Genomic DNA, 17,441 nt, shown 5'->3' with positions numbered 1-17,441 from the left:
AAATCACTGCAGATGGTGACTGCAGCCATGAAATTAAAAGACACTTACTCCTTGGAAGAAAAGTTATGACCAACCTAGATAGCATATTCAAAAGCAGAGACATTACTTTGCCGACTAAGGTCCGTCTAGCCAAGGCTATGGTTTTTCCCGTGGTCATGTATGGATGTGAGAGTTGGACTGTGAACAAGGCTGAGAGCCGAAGAATTGATGCTTTTGAACTGTGGTGTTGGAGAAGACTCTTGAGAGTCCCTTGGACTGCAAGGAGATCCAACCAGTCTATTCTGAAGGAGATCAATCCTGGGATTTCTTTGGAAGGAATGATGCTAAAGCTGAAGCTCTAGTACTTTGGCCACCTCATGTGAAAAGTTGACTCATTGGAAAAGATTCTGATGCTGGGAGGGATTTGGGGCAGGAGGAGAAGGGGATGACCGAGGATGAGATGGCTGGATGGCATCACGGACTCGATGGACATGAGTCTGAGTGAACTCCGGGAGACAGTGATGGACAGGGAGGCCTGGCGTGCTGCGATTCATGGGTTCACAAAGAGTCGGACACGACTGAGGACTGAACTGAACTGAACTGAACTGAACTGTGCTATCTCAGCTGGCACCATGGCATGAAAATGCAGGCTCAGAAGTCATATCATGATTTGAATGTGTAACCCATGATATGAATGATCACTTGGATGTGTGTGATTCATACAGGAAAAATAAGGTTGAAATCTACACAACTAGAAGCTAATCTGTAGAAAATTCTCCCAGATCTTACAGGTCATGTATGAAAGAAACTTGACAGAATTTTCTTCTTATTTTCATTAGAAAACTGTAAATTTACAGTTACATGATATTGATAATGAATGTTTGTGTTGATGAACAAAACTTTTCAAAATTATCAATAATAATAAAGACAAAATTTGAACAATCTTGCTACACAGAGGAAAGATTGAATTATCTTTCTATTTTCTTCATGGAAATTTATATTATCAATACAAAATCTTTGTCATGTGAAAAGATGATCAAAGGGTATGCAGCTTTAAAAGTGGGAAATTGTAGATGTGTCATGCAGTTACTATAAACAGCATGTTATTTTTATGGATTTTGTAATGTTAGTTCTATTTCAGCTTTCAAATTTATGATTTGTTGTGATTTCTAAATTCTAAGTAAATATTTAATTACTCAGTTTTGTATTGACATTTTTGGGTATTTTTTGTATTGACATCTTTTTCTTAAAGATAGCCCTGCAAGTGCAAGTAAGGGCAAGTGTTAGTTGTTCAGTCGTGTCTGACTCTTTGCAAACCCGTGGAATGTAGCCCACCAGGCTCCTTTGTCCATGGGATTCTCCAGGTAAGAATACTGGAGTGGGTTGCCACGCTCTCCTCCAGTGGATCTTCCTGACCCAAGGATCAAACCCAGGTCTCATGCATTGCAGGCAGATTCTTTACCCTCTGAGCCACCAGGGAACCCCCCAAAATAGCCCTACAAATTGTGTAAACTGTAAGACTCAGGAAACCTAGATGGACATCTGATAACATGGCAGGAGGTAGATACTCAATAGATATTTCTTGAGGGAGTGAAGGAGTGAAGAAAGCATATTTTTAGGCAATCTTCCTGGGTACAGAAGGCATTGAGGGGAAATGCTAATCAGTTTGCAGCTGGGTCAGGGTGGTGGCAAGTAAAGGCACAGGGAGTCTTGGCTTGAGGTCTCTGGTGGATGGGGAACTGTGCCCATGTCAAAGTTATTGCCTCCTTACCACCTTGTTAAGAGGCTAAGGAGATATCTGAGTTAGGTGAGAAGTGGGGAATGATTTTGCAGGGGTACACAGTAAGGGGGAATCCATACTCTGGATCCATTCTCTCCTCCTGGCTATTATCTCTACCTTTGGTAATGAGGTTCCTGCCAGGAAAATATGGGTCTGACTCATAGTTTCTTTGTTAATAGGGTCATTACCATATGATTTTTTCCAAATAGTGAATGATAATAAAAGGACATCCATTTCTAGTTATTTGAAGTTTCAATAGAGAAAAATAAAGGCCCCAAATTTTACACTATTCTGAGCTCACAGAGACAGGAGAGAAGCTAGCGATAATATGGAAAATGGACTCATAAATCATTATCTTTTCTTTATTTGCAATTAAACCATACCTCTGATAATATTGAGAACAAATAATTTGATTTGGGTTTCAATCTTTTCAAAGTCAGTCATGTTTGCCTCTATTTTTTTCAGGTAGATTGTTTGGAGTATTTAAAGTCCTCCAAGCTGTGGATAAGTCGCTTCAGTCGTGCCCGACTCTGTGCGACCCCATAGACGGCAGCCCATGAGGCTTCCCCATCCCTGGGATTCTCCAGGCAAGAACACTGGAGTGGGTTGCCATTTCCTTCTCCAATGCATGAAAGTGAAGACGCTCAGTCATGTCCGACTCTTTGTGACCCCACGGACGGCAGCCTACCAGGCTCCTCTTTCCATGGGATTTTCCAGGCAAGAGTACTGGAGTGGGTTGCCATTGCCTTCTCTGAAAGTCCTCCGAGGGAAAACAATAAAAAACTAGGTAAAAGCCTTGCATCTTCATTATCAAATCATTTAATTTATTTTTCAAATATCCATAGGTACGGAGTAGTCCACAATCAGCCTTTATCCAGACACAGTGAAGACAAAGAAAATGTTGTTTTCTATAGAAGGTAAAATGGAAGGTTGCAAAGGATAAGACATTATGTTTCACTAATTATAATTTTTGGATAAAATAAATCATGGAATCATTATATATGTATTACTTAGCACTAGGTTATCAATCTGGAGAAGGCAATGGCGATCCACTCCAGTACTCTTGCCTGGAAAATCCCATGGATGGAGGAGCCTGGTAGGCTGCAGTCCATAGGGTCGCTAAGAGTCAGACACGACTGAGCGACTTCACTTTCACTTTTCACTTTCATGCATTGGAGAAGGAAATGGCAACCCACTCCAGTGTTCTTGCCTGGAGAATCCCAGGGACGGGGGAGCCTGGTGGGCTGCTATCTATGGGGTCACACAGAGTTGGACACGACTGAAGTGACTTAGCAACAGCAGCAACAGCAGCAGGTTATCAATCACTGTGTATTTTTAAATTACAAAAACGCTTCATTGGGACAATTGAAATAAACACAAGGAACACAGATATCTCCCTTTTACATTTGAAATATGTGTAAATGAAAAGGTGATATTAAAATATCTAGGAAAATTTTTATTAAAAAAAAACCCATCCATAATCCCTGCGACCTATGAGTAATATTTCAATTTTTGTCAATTATTTTTGAAAACTTTTTATTCATATGTATCAGTTTCTAGATCATTGCAATCATATATCTATTATTTTATAGTTTGAAATTTTCACTTGGTATTCTGTGTTAAATATACATGCTACAATGTTTCCACAGTCTTCAAAATGATCCTATTAATGACTGTGTAACCTCCCAGTGAGTAAATGTATCCTTCTTTATTAAGTCATTCTCCCGTGGTGGTGAGTGGTAGGTAATGTGAGCTCTCAGAATGGTGTGTCCCCTTCTCCTGTGGAAGAAAGAGAGGAGGGTGGGGTAGGAAAAATTAAACATAGTGAGAAAATTATTATATTATGACTCAAATTGATTTCTCCCTATTATAAAAGTAATACACGCTAATTATGGAAAAAGTAAGAAATCCAAGTGTATATTAATAGGAAAATAAAAATCACCTATAATGCGGCTACTTGGTGGTCATCCTAACTCCAACAGAAAGAATGGCCAAGTCTTGATTATTCAAGAGTGGCTACATTTCAGTTCATCACTTTTTCATTAAACCACAGAAGGGAACAAAAGCTAATCTTGTCATTTTTTAGACATATTTCATTTACACGCCAAACAGTGCCCCCCACCCTCACCTCCTGGTGTTTGGGATAGGGTTTGACTATTTTCAGAAATTACAACTACTCCCAAAGCATGAATATTTATTAACCATTAAGATGAATGAAAAAAGAAAATAGAAAGCCTTAATAATTCTTGGGAGAGAGGGGCATTAATTCTGAAAAACACTAATTTTTTTAAAAAGGGTTAAAACTACTGGATTTATGTTTGGAATAAGAGTTCTACTTCCTAAAGGAGCTTCATTGAAGGGAACAATCCTCTTTTATTAAAAAAAAATTATTTTTATTGAAGTATAACTGATTTTAAATGTGTTGGTTTCAGGTGTTCAGCAAAGTAATTCAGTTAAATATATATATTTCATATATATAATGCATATATATTCTTTTTTCAGATTCTTTTCCCATATAGGTTATTATATAATATTGAGTAGAGTTCCCTGTGGTGTACAGTAGAACCTTGTTGTTTATCTATTTTATATGCAGTAGTATGTATATGTTATTCTCAAATTCCTAACTTATCCCTCCCCCCTCCAAATGCCCACTAGCCCCTTCATATAAATAAAGTAACCATAACTTTATTTTCTATGTCTGTGAGTTTGTTTTATAAAAATGTTCATTTGTATCTTTTTTAGATTTTACATGAGTGATAAATATGATATTTGTCTCTCTCTCTCTGACTTACCTCATTTAGTATAATAAACTCTGGGTCTATCCATGTTGCTAGAAATGGCATTATTTGATTCTTTTTTCCGACTGAATAACACTCCATTGTATATACGTATGCCATATCATTTTTTATACATTCCTCTTATCAGCAGACAGTTATGTTGTTTCCATGTCTTGGCTGTTGCAAATAGTGCTGCAATGAATATTGAGGTGCATGTATATTTTCAAATTATGATTTTCTCTGAATATATACCAAGGAGTGGGATTGTAGGATCATATGGTAGCTCTATTTTTAGTTTCTTAAGGAGCCTCCATACTGTTCTCCATAGTGGCTATACCAATTCTCATTCCTACCAAAAATGTAGGAGTGTTCCCTTTTCTCCACACCCTCTCCTAATGATGACCATTCTGACTGGTGTGAGGTGATACCTCATTGTAGTTTTAATTTGTATTTCTCTAATAATTAGCAATGTTGGGCATCTTTTCATGTGCCTCTTATCCACCTGTACGTCTTCTTTGGAGAAAGGTTTATTTAGAGCTTCTGCCCATGTTTTGATTGGAAGGAAACCCTCCTTAAGTGGCTGAGTTGCATATACCTTATAAGCAAAACTTAACCTTTCAACTTTTCAGTGCAAGTCTCTCCTTGAGGCTGGGCAGTGAATTCTTATGAACTGTTGGCATGTGGGTGGAACAGTTCTTCACTCTAAGCTGCTTACTGCAAGGCATTTAGCACTGGCTTCTGTTTATTAATGCTAGAAGTGTCCCTCATTTTGAGAAAAATACTCTGTCTCCATTCCACAGGTCCCCTCAGGATTGGTGGGGTCAACTTTGGTCACAGGCTATAGCTTTGGTTTTTAAAATACTAGACAAGGTGCACGTATCTTGATGGGCAGCTGTAAATTGAGCAAGTTCTAATCTTTCCAACAAATAATCTTGTCTACAGCAGAGAGATCATAGCAAACCACAATCTGATCATGAGCTAAAAAGCTAGCATGGATTGGAAAACGTACAGGGCAAAAGCAGAGAAATCCATCACTGTGTGAACAAGAAGTGGAGATTTGAAGCTTGTTTTATTTAGTGCTGGAAAGACCTCCACCTTACAGTAATACCTTACTATTAACAAGGCTTTGTGCAGAAAGTCCTTTCAACTGTTATTTGTTTCAATTCGGGATGCATTCCTGTAAATTAAAGACATTTATTATCTCAATTTTATGGATAGGAAACTGAGCCTCAGAAACCCCAAGGTCATACAGGCAGCAAGAGACAAAGCTGGGACTACAACCCAGGTCTTCAAATTTCTAGACTGTGCCTGATTTATCACATGACTCGTCATCATACTGGTTCTGGGAAATATGGAGAGAGGGCAGTGGATTGGGCACAATTACTTCATAAAAGCTATAATATATGGCCAGGAGGATGAGGACTGTTAAGCCAAGACAAGAACAACTTATGGAGTAAATTCTTTAGGAGCTTTAGCAATGAGAGGTGAATGTTACGTGAATCTTTCTCATTTTGACTAATGGGGTACTCAATAGCAATGAAACAGAACTGGAAAAACAAAGCAAAGCAAAAATAAAATATACGGCCAAGTTTGATATTCACAAAGTAGTTCTGGACAGGGAAGAATGTTCAACACTGGGTAAGGTATCAAAAGAAATTGGGGAAACTTCTTTAAGTTTCCTCCTTAGGCTTCTTACTGAAGCCCAGTTGGATATGTGTAGCTCATGATCTCATGTCTCCCATCAGTGAGAGAGGTATCTATTGAGGTTTTCAGCATCACTCACAGAACTGCAGCATGTGGGAAGTATGAGTCTCACCTACTGAATTTGACTCCTTTTTCCAGCTCTGTGATGAGTAAAGAGCCTGCAAGTGGCAGTGTGCTGCTGCAGCCCCAGCTCAACACTAGCGTCCAGGGTGAGAGTAGATCTGCGGGGCCGCCATGACACCCTTGGTGGCAGCAAAGGAGGATTTCTAGGCACCTCCACAGAAGTTGGCCTGGGAGGGGAGAAATTGACCCTTTCTCCTATATTCTCCCCTCCCATCTCACTGTGAGGGGAACTCAACTTGAAAGTGCCAGAAACTCAGTTTTTTCATGGTATACCTGCCAAGAGAGGCTTCACCTCAAAATGATGGGAAGAAGCTCATAGCCTATGAATTGCTGTAACTGTGGAGCCAGGTGGAACATTCTTTCCTCTTGCCTCATTATGTAAATCTTAACCTGCAAAGTGGTGTGTGCATTCTTCTACTGTGAGGCATCAGAAGCTTTGATCAGTTTCTCAAAGAGATCTGAGACTCAAAAAGTGTATTTTCAAAAGCACTTAAAGGTTTGTATAGCTAACCACTAAAGAAAAGTAAATAAAAAGTGAGAAAAATAGCAAACACAGGGAAACTACAAAATGGCAGAAATCTCTGGAAGTCCCCACACCTGCCCTTGCCTTTCTTACAGGATAACCAGAAAGCCTTAAGCCTCTGTCTGTTCATGTGCCTTGCCTAGCTCTCCACATTTCTCTAGCAAATTTAGCCTGTCATGTATAAAGTTCATGTTTTTGTTTCAAGTTTTGCTGGGGGGCTTCAATATTTTTGCACAAACTTACTCAGTAGATTCTGAAAATGCTATTTGTAATTATGAAGCATTTCAAACATTCAAACTATATATAATATACCAGACACTTAATGTACTCCCCAGGACAAAATAGATTTTAACATTTAAAGGCTATGACATTTTGTAAAGAAACAGAATGGCATAAATACATATTTCCCATTCTTGTAACCACCAATCAGGAAATTGGTGAGCATCATTCTCATATATGTTTCCTGTTATATGCATGTGTCTGTACAAAACAGTAGAGCTCCAAACTGTTTTCCACAGTGGCTGCACCAATTTACATTCCCAGCAACAGTGTATAGGGGAGAACAGAAAATCTTTTTCTTTTTTTAAAAGAGGGATAAAAATGTTTTAATTGTTGAGATACACTGGTAAATTGAATGATTTACACTGCAGGACTAAATAGATATACAAGGTAATTATCAAACACTAACCATCAATGACAAGTCCTTGAAAATAGTGTAGAATTAATGTGATGAGATGCTCTGATCACACACAGGTAGAACAGGGGACTTGATAGCTATGAAGTTTTTTTAGTTATTAATCCTTTGACTTATGGATTAATGTATAAAAGAAAACAGGAAGTTAATCAAAATGTACACACAGCATGCAAACCTCAGCAGCTGAAGTATTGCCGTGTAATACGTTGTTCCCAATAAATAAACTCCTCTGACATTTAAATAAAGCTGAAAGCCAAATAGTAAAAAAGGGAAAGAGACAGTAATATGGGCTTCCCTGATAACTCAGCTGGTAAAGAATCCACCTGCAATGCAGGAGACCCCAGTTCAATTCCTAGGTCAGGAATATCTGCTGGAGAAGGGATAGGCTACCCACTCTTATTGTTGGGCTTTCCTGTGACTCAGCTGATGGGGTTGCGAAGTGTCAGACATGACTGAGCGACTTTCACTTTCAAGAATCAGTTTAACAATCTTACAGCTGAAAATTAACATGAAGTAGAAATAGTGAAATGTAACAGACAGATATATTACTTTGGGTAATTCATTAATAGTGCCTTATTATTTTAAATTATATTAAATTATAAATTATTTAAATTATATTAAGTTATACATAGACAAAGAATTTTGTTATATAAAAACTATCAAAAAAGTATCAGTGAAAAGACATGATCTTCATGAGCTGTGGGGATGGTCAGGTGAAAACCCAGGTGGGGCACAGCATCCGGCTGGGCAAGAACCCTTCATAAGCTTGTCTTCCGCAGAAAGTTCCATATATGAGCATGTTGTTTAGCCAATTCCTTTCCAGAACTACAACATTCAATATATAGCCATGGTTTTAACTATAAGAATTTGCAGGAGAGGGGGTGGTGACTGTTTAGAATTTTGTTGGAAATGTCTGTTCTCATTACAAAATCCCACGAAGGAAAAATTCCATCCAGATTTTCATGAGCAGGCTCTCAATGAATATCAGTCATATCATTTTCTTTCATTTTTTCTCACAGTCTTTGTCTGATTGGACACCATATTGACAGCTTCAGATGGCAGACCCACTATAGTTTCTCCTCTTGTCCTCTTCTGTTATCGATTCTTCTGTTACATCTTTAGCTGCTCCTGTGGGGCCTTGGCCCTTGCCCACGCTGGTGGCAGTAGAGTTCCTGCAGCCACCAGAAGTCTTTATCATGAAGATTTTACTGCTGCTTCTGCCGTCTCTTTAACACCCACGAAGCTGGTGACTCAGCAGGAGAATGGAATTTCTCAGTCATTATTGTTTCAAGTATTTCTTCTGTTTCTTTCTTTTTTTCTATTATGTGTTTATTACATCTTTTCTTGTATATCTTGTTGTCCCACAGTCCTTGTATATCTTGTTCCTTTTTTTAATTTTCAGTGTTTGTTTTGTTTGCTTTTTGGTTTTGGAGGTTTCTACCAAGATACCCTCAAGCTCAGAGAGTCTTTCCTTGGCTGTGTCCAGTCTACAAATAAACATATCAGAGGTACTCCATTTCCTCTAATGTTTTTGATTCCTTGAATTTCTTCTTGGTTCTCTCTCTTTTTTAAAATATATATATTTTATTGAAGTATAGTTGACTTATAGTGTTTCAGATACACAGCTAGGTGATTCAGTTCCTTGGTTCTCTCTTATGATGTCTCTCTCTGCTTGCATTCTCTACCTATTCTTGCATGCTATCTACATTATCCATTGGTGCTCTTAGCATGCTAATCATGTACTTGGTCGCTCAGTTGTGTCTGACTCTTTGTGACCCCATGGACTGTAGCCCGCCAGGCTCCTCTGTCCATGAGGATTCTCCAGGCAAGAATACTGGAGTGAGTTTCCATGCCTTCCTCCAGGGGATCTTCCCAACCCAGGGATCAAACCCAGGTCTCCTGCACTGCAGGTGGAATCTTTACCATCTAAGCCACCAGGGAAGCCTGTTTTAAATTCTTGGTCTGATAATTCCAGCATCCCTGCTGTGTTAGGTTCTTGGGCTTCCTTTGTTTCTTCAAATTGTGTTTTCTGCCTTTTAGTGTGCCTGTGATTTTTTCTTGATTGCTAGGCATTATTTACTGGGTAAAAAGAACTGATATAAACAGACCTTTGGTAATGTGGTGCTGAGGTGTGGGGGAAAGAAGAACCATTCTTTTGTCCTATGATTAGGCCTCAGTATTTCAGTGAGTCTGGACTGTGAATTTCACAAGAGATTCTCATATTTTTCTCTCATCTTAGGTGGAACAGAATGATTAGAGTGGGCTAGAGTTGGGTATTTCCCTTCTCCCACCTGGAAGGCTAGAGCCAGCTACAATGTCTCTTCCCTAGGTTAGTTAGGCTCTGATAATAGCCCACCAGATTAGGCTCTCATTAACTAGCTTCTTTTGACAACAGGCCTTATTAAGAATAGACTACTGTGAAAACAACTCAAATGTCCATTGAATGATGAATGGATAAATGAAATGTCTATTCTATGGAGTATTATACAGTAATAAAAAGTAGTGACGTACCGATTCATACTACAACATGGACAATTATACTAAGTGAAAATTATACCAAGTGAAAAAATGCAGTCATAGGAGGTCACAGATTGAATAAATCCAATAATAAAAACTGTCCAGAATAAGCAAATTCACTGAAACAGAAAGGAGATTAATGTCAACCTATTCCTAGGGAATTGCAGGGGGAAATGGGAAGTGACTGTTCATTAGTACTGTGTTTCATTTTAGGGTGATGAATATGTTCTAGAATTGATTGAATTTGATTGCACAACTTTATGAATATTCAATAAAACATTGGATTATAAACTTTAAATATGTGAATTATATGGTATGTGAACTGCTGCTGCTGCTGCTGTCGTTTCAGTCGTGTCCGACTCTGTGCGACCCCATAGACGGCAGTCCACCGGGTTCCCCCATTCCTGGGATTCTCTAGGCAAGAATACTGGAGTGGGTTGCCATTTCCTTCTCCAGTGCATGAAAGTGAAAAGTTAAAGTGAAGTCGCTCAGTAGTGTCTGACTCCACCAAGCTCCTCCGTCCATGGGAATTTCCAGGCAAGAGTACTGGAGTGGGGTGCCATTGCCTTCTCCAGGTATGTGAACTATATCTCAATAAAACTGTTTCCAAAAGTGCAAAATATAAATTGCAATTTTTGGGGATTACTTTGTGACCAGTGTTTTGAGCTGTGATGAAACCAGACCACTGATGCAATTTGGCCAACTGCAGGGACTTCCCTGGTGGCTCAGATGGTAAAGAATGTTTCTGCAATGTGAGAGACCTGGATTTGATCCCTGGGTCAGGAAGATCAGCTGGAGAAGGGGATGGCTACCCATTCCAGTATTCTTGCCTGGAGAATCCCATGGACAGAGGAGCCTGGCAGACTACAGTCCATGGGGTAACAAAGAGTCAGACACTAATGGGCAACTAACACTTTCATTTTTTTTTAACACTTTCATTTTTAACTTCACTTCTTGGCCTTTAAATTAGTTTGGGCATATAAAAGAGTTGGAGAAACACTGGGTTTGGTGACCACTCCAGAATTTTTATGTAGAAGAGGCTCTGGGAAGGGATCTTATTGGAAGGGGCTAGGACATTGATTTTGAGGCATTGTTTACATAGCATGCAAATTTTTTCATAAATTTTCTTTTTCTTGCGGTGGCACTGAAGGGATGCTGGCTTTTAGAGATTATAGGAAGGAGATTAGACCTCTCTCTGCTCCCAGCTGCTGTTTGGTTTCACCATCACCTGACCTCTAAGCTGGGAGTTGGACTGTAAACTTTGTCTGACTAGTTCACCACTATATTTCTTGCACTTGCCATGTTAACAGGTTCACAGTAAATGCTTATTGAATGAATATATGATGCTATCATTTCTTAGAAGTGATATGAAATGGATGATGGAGTTGTGGGGGCTCCAGTAAATTGTTCATCCTATTTTTGAAAAAAAATTGAGCAAAAAAAATGAAGTGCCAGTTAAAGACTCTAATGTCACCTTCATTACTGTTAACTAATGGCTGTTAGAGGACATGGCTTGTATCGGAAGGCATGTAGAACTATGAATGCTGAACCACAGAACTAGATATACTTACTGTGCTAGATTGTTGTAGTTACAGCCCCAATTTGTTCATACCTTCCAAGGCTGTCCCTTCTTGCACTTACTCTGGGCTCAACTATGTGACTTTCTTTGGTCAATAGAACATTAGAAAATATGATGGAGGCAGATATTTAGAAAAAATTCTTGCATATTGAAGATTTCCCCTTGTACTTCTGGGAAACCTATCAACATGAGACAATCTTGTGTTAGACTCCTGAAGGGTGAGAGTGGACAGAGGCCCCAGCTGTACCAGTTATCTCAGCTGTAGCAGATGAGACCCACACATGTGAGTGAAGCTGTAGTAGACCAGTTAACCCCAGTTGAGCCAACCTAGGTCAGAAGATCCTGTCCATCTAACCAACAGAATCATGAAGAATAATCTTTATGGTTTTAAGTACTATTGTGGGTTGAACTGTGTTTCCTAAAAAGACATATTGAAGTCCAAACTCCTGGTGATCTTATTTGGAAGTAAGGTATTGCAAATATAATTAAGATGTAAGATATAATGAGGTCATACTGGACTAGGATGGGCCCTTAGTACAATATGACTGGTGTCTTTATAGGAAGAGGAGAAGAAACACAGAGATAGACACAAAGGGAGAATAATGTGCGACTATGGAGACAGAGATTGGAGTGATGTTTCTACAAGACAAAGAATGCTAAGTATTGCTGGCTGTCACCAGAAGCTAGGCATGTGAAGATTCTCCCCTAGAGCCTTCAAGACAATGTGGCCTTGCTGACACTTGATTTTAGACTTCTAACCACCAGGCCTGTGAGAGGATAAATTTTTGTTGTTTTAAGCTACTCAGTTTGTGATACTGTACTACAACAGCCCTAGGAAACTAGTATAGCCACTAAATTTGGGGTTAGTTTGTTAAATGGTAAAAGTTAATGGATATACTTACCTGATCATTTATGGCTGCAAAGGACCAGATCCAATGTTCCTGCCCAGAGAAAATTTACACTATGAAAGAGCATTCTGTTAGAAAGTTTGATCTAAAAAAGAAAGAAGAGGCTTCTGGGCCTAGCATACCTTATTTATTCTCCCTAAATTCATTAAAGAGATGTCACTCCATCTATCCTGTAGTTTGGTTTGTGAAGAGGTGAAGAGTCTAGGAATGCTGCACTAATTGAACCTTTGACAGGAAACATCAGGAACTGGGAAGAAACATCCCCCTTAGCAGGTATCTTACACTGAAAAGATGAAAAACTAGATTTGGTACTTTTAAAACATAAAACCAAGATTTATATAGGAAAATTGTGATAATGGATGAATATCATACTTACAGCTTGATATATGATGTTCTACTCAAAATGGCTATGACATTTACTTTTCTGTCAGCTAGTATGGATACACCAAATCCGAGGTCATGAATATTTTACCCTTATGTTTTTTCTAAGAGACTTGCTTTTAGGTTTCTAATTCAGTTTGAGTTAATTTTTGTACATGGTGTGAGGTGGGAGTCCGACTTGATTCTTTTGTATTCATCATCCAGAGGGGGGAAAACCCACATAGAGTTCATCATTTGGGTTCTGGTAGAACACTGAAGTGTATAAATGGGGTTATTTCCTATAATTCCTGAATATGTCTTAAAATGGCCGAGGAGATATAATATTCTCTATAAAATTCACCTGTTATGCCAAATCCCCAAATAAACTGTTGCTATTGAAGGTGACTTGAGAGTGTGAGAGTCTTAACCAGCCATTTATACAAATTTGTAATAAAAACAATAGAATTCTATAACTTCTGTGCAAGTTGGAAATTAATTTGCATCTTGATAGATCTCACTGTATGGTTGGCTGAGTTATGTAACCTGCTGGAAAATGATTTTTTAAAATAAAATCCCATGATTAGGGTTTTATTTACTTTAGGTCATAGATCACATACCCTTTATTTACTACTAGGGGTTCTATATGAGAGCTCCCAGACAGATAGACTCTGTAAGTAGAAGACTAAGGATTTCTGTGGAGATAAATAAATGTCATAACTAATCCAGCAGACCTTTCATGGATATTTACTATATTTAAATCACTGTGCTGGATTCAGGGACATGCAGACAGCAGGAAATTGTTTTTATATTCAAAGAGCCAGTTCAGTTCAGTTCAGTCACTCAGTCATGTCCAACTCTTTGTGACCCCAAGAATTGCAGCACACCAGGCCTCCCTGTCCATCATCAACTCCTGGAGTTCACTCAAACTCATGTCCATCGAGTTGGTGATGCCATCCAGCCATCTCACTCTCTGTCGACCCCTTCTCCTCCTGCCCCCTATCCCTCCCAGCATCAGAGTCTTTTCCAGTGAGTCAACTCTTCGCACGAGGTGGCCAAAGCACTGGAGTTTCAGCTTTGGCATCAGTCCTTCCAATGAACACCAGGGCTGATCTCCTTCAGAATGGACTGGTTGTATCTCCTTGCAGTCCAAGGGACTCTCAAGAGTCTTCTCCAACACCACAGTTCAGAAGCATCGATTCCTCAGTGCTCAGCTTTCTTCACAGTCCAACTCTCACATCCATACATGACCACAGGAAAAACCATAGCCTTGACTAGATGGACCTTAGTTGACAAAGTAATGTCTCTGCTTTTGAATATGCTATCTAGGTTGGTCATAACTTTTCTTCCAAGGAGTAAGCGTCTTTTAATGTCATAGCTGCAGTCACCATCTGCAGTGATTTTGGAGCCCAGAAAAATAAAGTCAGCCACTGTTTCCACTGTTTCCCCATCTATTTCCCATGAAGTGATGGGACCAGATGCCATGATCTTCGTTTTCTGAATGTTGAGCTTTAAGCCAACTTTTTCACTCTCCTCTTTCACTTTCATCAAGAGGCTTTTTAGTTCCTCTTCACTTTCTGCCATAAGGGTGGTGTCATCTGCATATCTGAGGTTATTGATATTTCTCCCGGCAATCTTGATTCCAGCTAGTGTTTCCTCCAGTCCAGCATTTCTCATGATGTACTCTGCATATAAGTTAAATAATCAGGGTGACAATATACAGCCTTGACGTACTCCTTTTCCTATTTGGAACCAGTCTGTTGTTCCATGCCCTGATTCAAAATATGAAACATGTTTATAATACTATGCATATGTGCATGCTCAGTCACTTCAGTTATGTCTGACTCTTTGTGACCCATGGACAGAGCCCTCCAAGATTCTCTGTCCATGGGATTATCCTGGCAAGATTCCGGGAGTGGGTTGCCATTTCTCCTTCAGAAGATCTTCCCAACCCAGGGATCAAACTCACGTCTCCAGAAGTTTCTGCATTGCAGGCAAATTCTTTACCACTGAGTCACCAGAAAAGCCCATAAACTACTATAGCATTAAGTTAAAAGTAGTCAAGTGATGTAGGAGAGTTACAAAAAAATTGAAGCCATCTATATATGTTAAATATGTACAATATGAGTATGTTACATCCATATTTTCTCTGAAAAATTCAAATTAACAACTTTTTCACCTGTATGATAGTGCTCCTTTCTCTTTAGAAAATGTGATTGTTGGTACAATAAGTATATAGTCACTCATAAAAATTGATGAAAAGACAAATGAATTAGAGTGCTGAACAACCACAATATGATTTCCTGGTGAAATAAAGTAGCAACAAAATGCAATTGTACAAATTTTTTGCATTTCTATACACTAACAATGACCAGTTCAAAAGGGAAATTAAGAAAAAATTTTCATTTATAATAGTATCAAAAAGCATAAAATTCCAAGGAATAAATTTAACCAAAGAGAAGACTTATACACTGAAAACTACAAAATATTGCTGAAAATCACTCAAGAAAACCAAAATAAACAGAAAGATACTCTGTATTCTGAGACTGGAAGATGTTATTAGGATGACAGTACTACCCAATGTGATCTACAGATTGCATATAATCCCTCCCAAAATTCCAATGGTTTTTTGATGAAAAAAATCCTAAAATTCTTATGGATTTTCAAGGGACCTTGAATAGACAGGGTCAAAGAGGAAAAAAAACTGGAAAACTAGTACTTTTTGATTTAAAACTTCCTACAAAGCAGTAGCAAGCAAAATAGTGTGGAACTGGCATAAGGACAGATATATAGACCAGTGGACTAGAATAGAGAGACCAGAAATTAGCCCTCACCTCATATGGTCAATAGAATTTTGACAAGGATGCCAAGGCCTTCAATGGGAAAAGGACAGTCTTTTCAACAAATGGCGCTGGGAAAACTGGATAGCCACATGCAAAAAAATTTGGAGCCTTATCTTACACCATATACAAAAATTAACTCAAAGTGGATCAAAGACCTAAATATAAGAGCTAACACTATAAAACACTTAGAAGAAAACTTAGGGTGTAATTCTTCATGTATTTGGATTTGATGATGGATTCTTAATTATGACACCAAAAACATGAGCAACAGAAAAAAACTTAGATAAATTGGACCTCAGCAAAACTGAGATCTTTTGTTTATCAAAGAACATTATCAACACAGTGAATACATAACCCTCAAAACAGGAGAAACCATTTGCAAATCATATATCTGATAAGGGAGATGAAAACAACAACAAAAATAAACAACCCAGTTCAAAAATGAGTAAAGAACCTGAACAGATGTGCCACCTAATGAAGATACACAAATGGTCAATAAGTACATGAAAAGATGCTCAATAGCACTAGTCAATAAGGAAGTGCAAATCAAAACCAAAATGAGATACCACTATCACATTCATTAGGGTAACAATTATTAGAAGATTGGAAAATAACAATTGTCAGAGATATTGTAGAGAAATTAGAACCCTCGTGCACTGCTGGCGGGAGTGTGAAATATTGGCAGCTACTGTAGAAAACTGTTTGGCAGTTCATCAAAATTGTAAGCAGAGAATTTCCATATAATCCAGTAATTCTACTTCTAGGTCTATATCCAAAAGAATAGAAAGCAGACACTCAAACTTGTACACCAATGTTCATAGCAGTGTAACTCACAACGGCCAAAAGGTGGAAGCAACCTATTTCCATCAATAGATGAATGGGTATAATCTGGCTGATAATATTTGTTGAATGTGGCAGATCTGCTGCCAAGTTTGCTCATTGTTTGTTGTCTCTCAAGTTAGATAGTGAAATCCTGGATTGAGCTCATAGCAGACGTTCAAAAGGTATACATTGGTTGATTCAACATTAAACTGAAACAATTTAGGATGTTCTGTTGCTTTGTGTTTTCCTCTTCTCTTTGATCAGTGTGTAGATAATTAATAAGTTACTGTGAAAGTTAAACTTTTTGTCTGCTTTTCACTTAATGAGAAATATCTTTCCTAAATTTGATCTCAATCATTTGTGTTATTTCTTAATAGCTCATTTCTGTTGATTCTTGTTTGGGTCAAACCTGATGAATTTATAGCTTCAAAACGAGGGGTGATTCAATGGAGAGATCACAACAGACAACACAGAACTACAAAGGATCATAAGAGACAACCATCAGCAATTATATGCCAATAAAATGGACAACTTGGAAGAAATGGACAAATTCTTAGAAAAGTACAACTTTCCAAAACTGAACAAGGAAGAAACAGAAAATCTTACAGACCAATCACAAGCACGGAAATTGAAACTGTAATCAGAAATCTAGCAAACAAAAGCCCAGGTCCAGACGGCTTCACAGCTGATTCTACCAAAAATTTAGAGAAGAGATAACACCTATCCTACTCAAACTCTTCCAGAAAATTGCAGAGGAAAGTAAACTTCCAAACTCATTCTACGAGGCCGCCATCACCCTAACACCAAAACCAGACAAAGATGCCACACAAAAAAG

The 17,441-nt window shown here is 38.5% G+C and overlaps 1 pseudogene; it reads right to left on the bottom strand.

The window, feature by feature from the left end:
* Positions 1-8,573: 8,573 nt before the first annotated feature.
* On the bottom strand, positions 8,574-8,913 carry LOC102178052 (annotated as a pseudogene).
* Between the last annotated feature and the right edge of the window lie 8,528 nt (positions 8,914-17,441).

The sequence above is a fragment of the Capra hircus genome (assembly GCF_001704415.2).
Source record: "Capra hircus breed San Clemente chromosome X unlocalized genomic scaffold, ASM170441v1, whole genome shotgun sequence".
NCBI classification, from domain to species: Eukaryota; Metazoa; Chordata; class Mammalia; order Artiodactyla; family Bovidae; genus Capra; species Capra hircus.
Note: the sequence above shows the minus strand (reverse complement) of the source record. Positions and strands in the feature narration are given on the sequence as shown.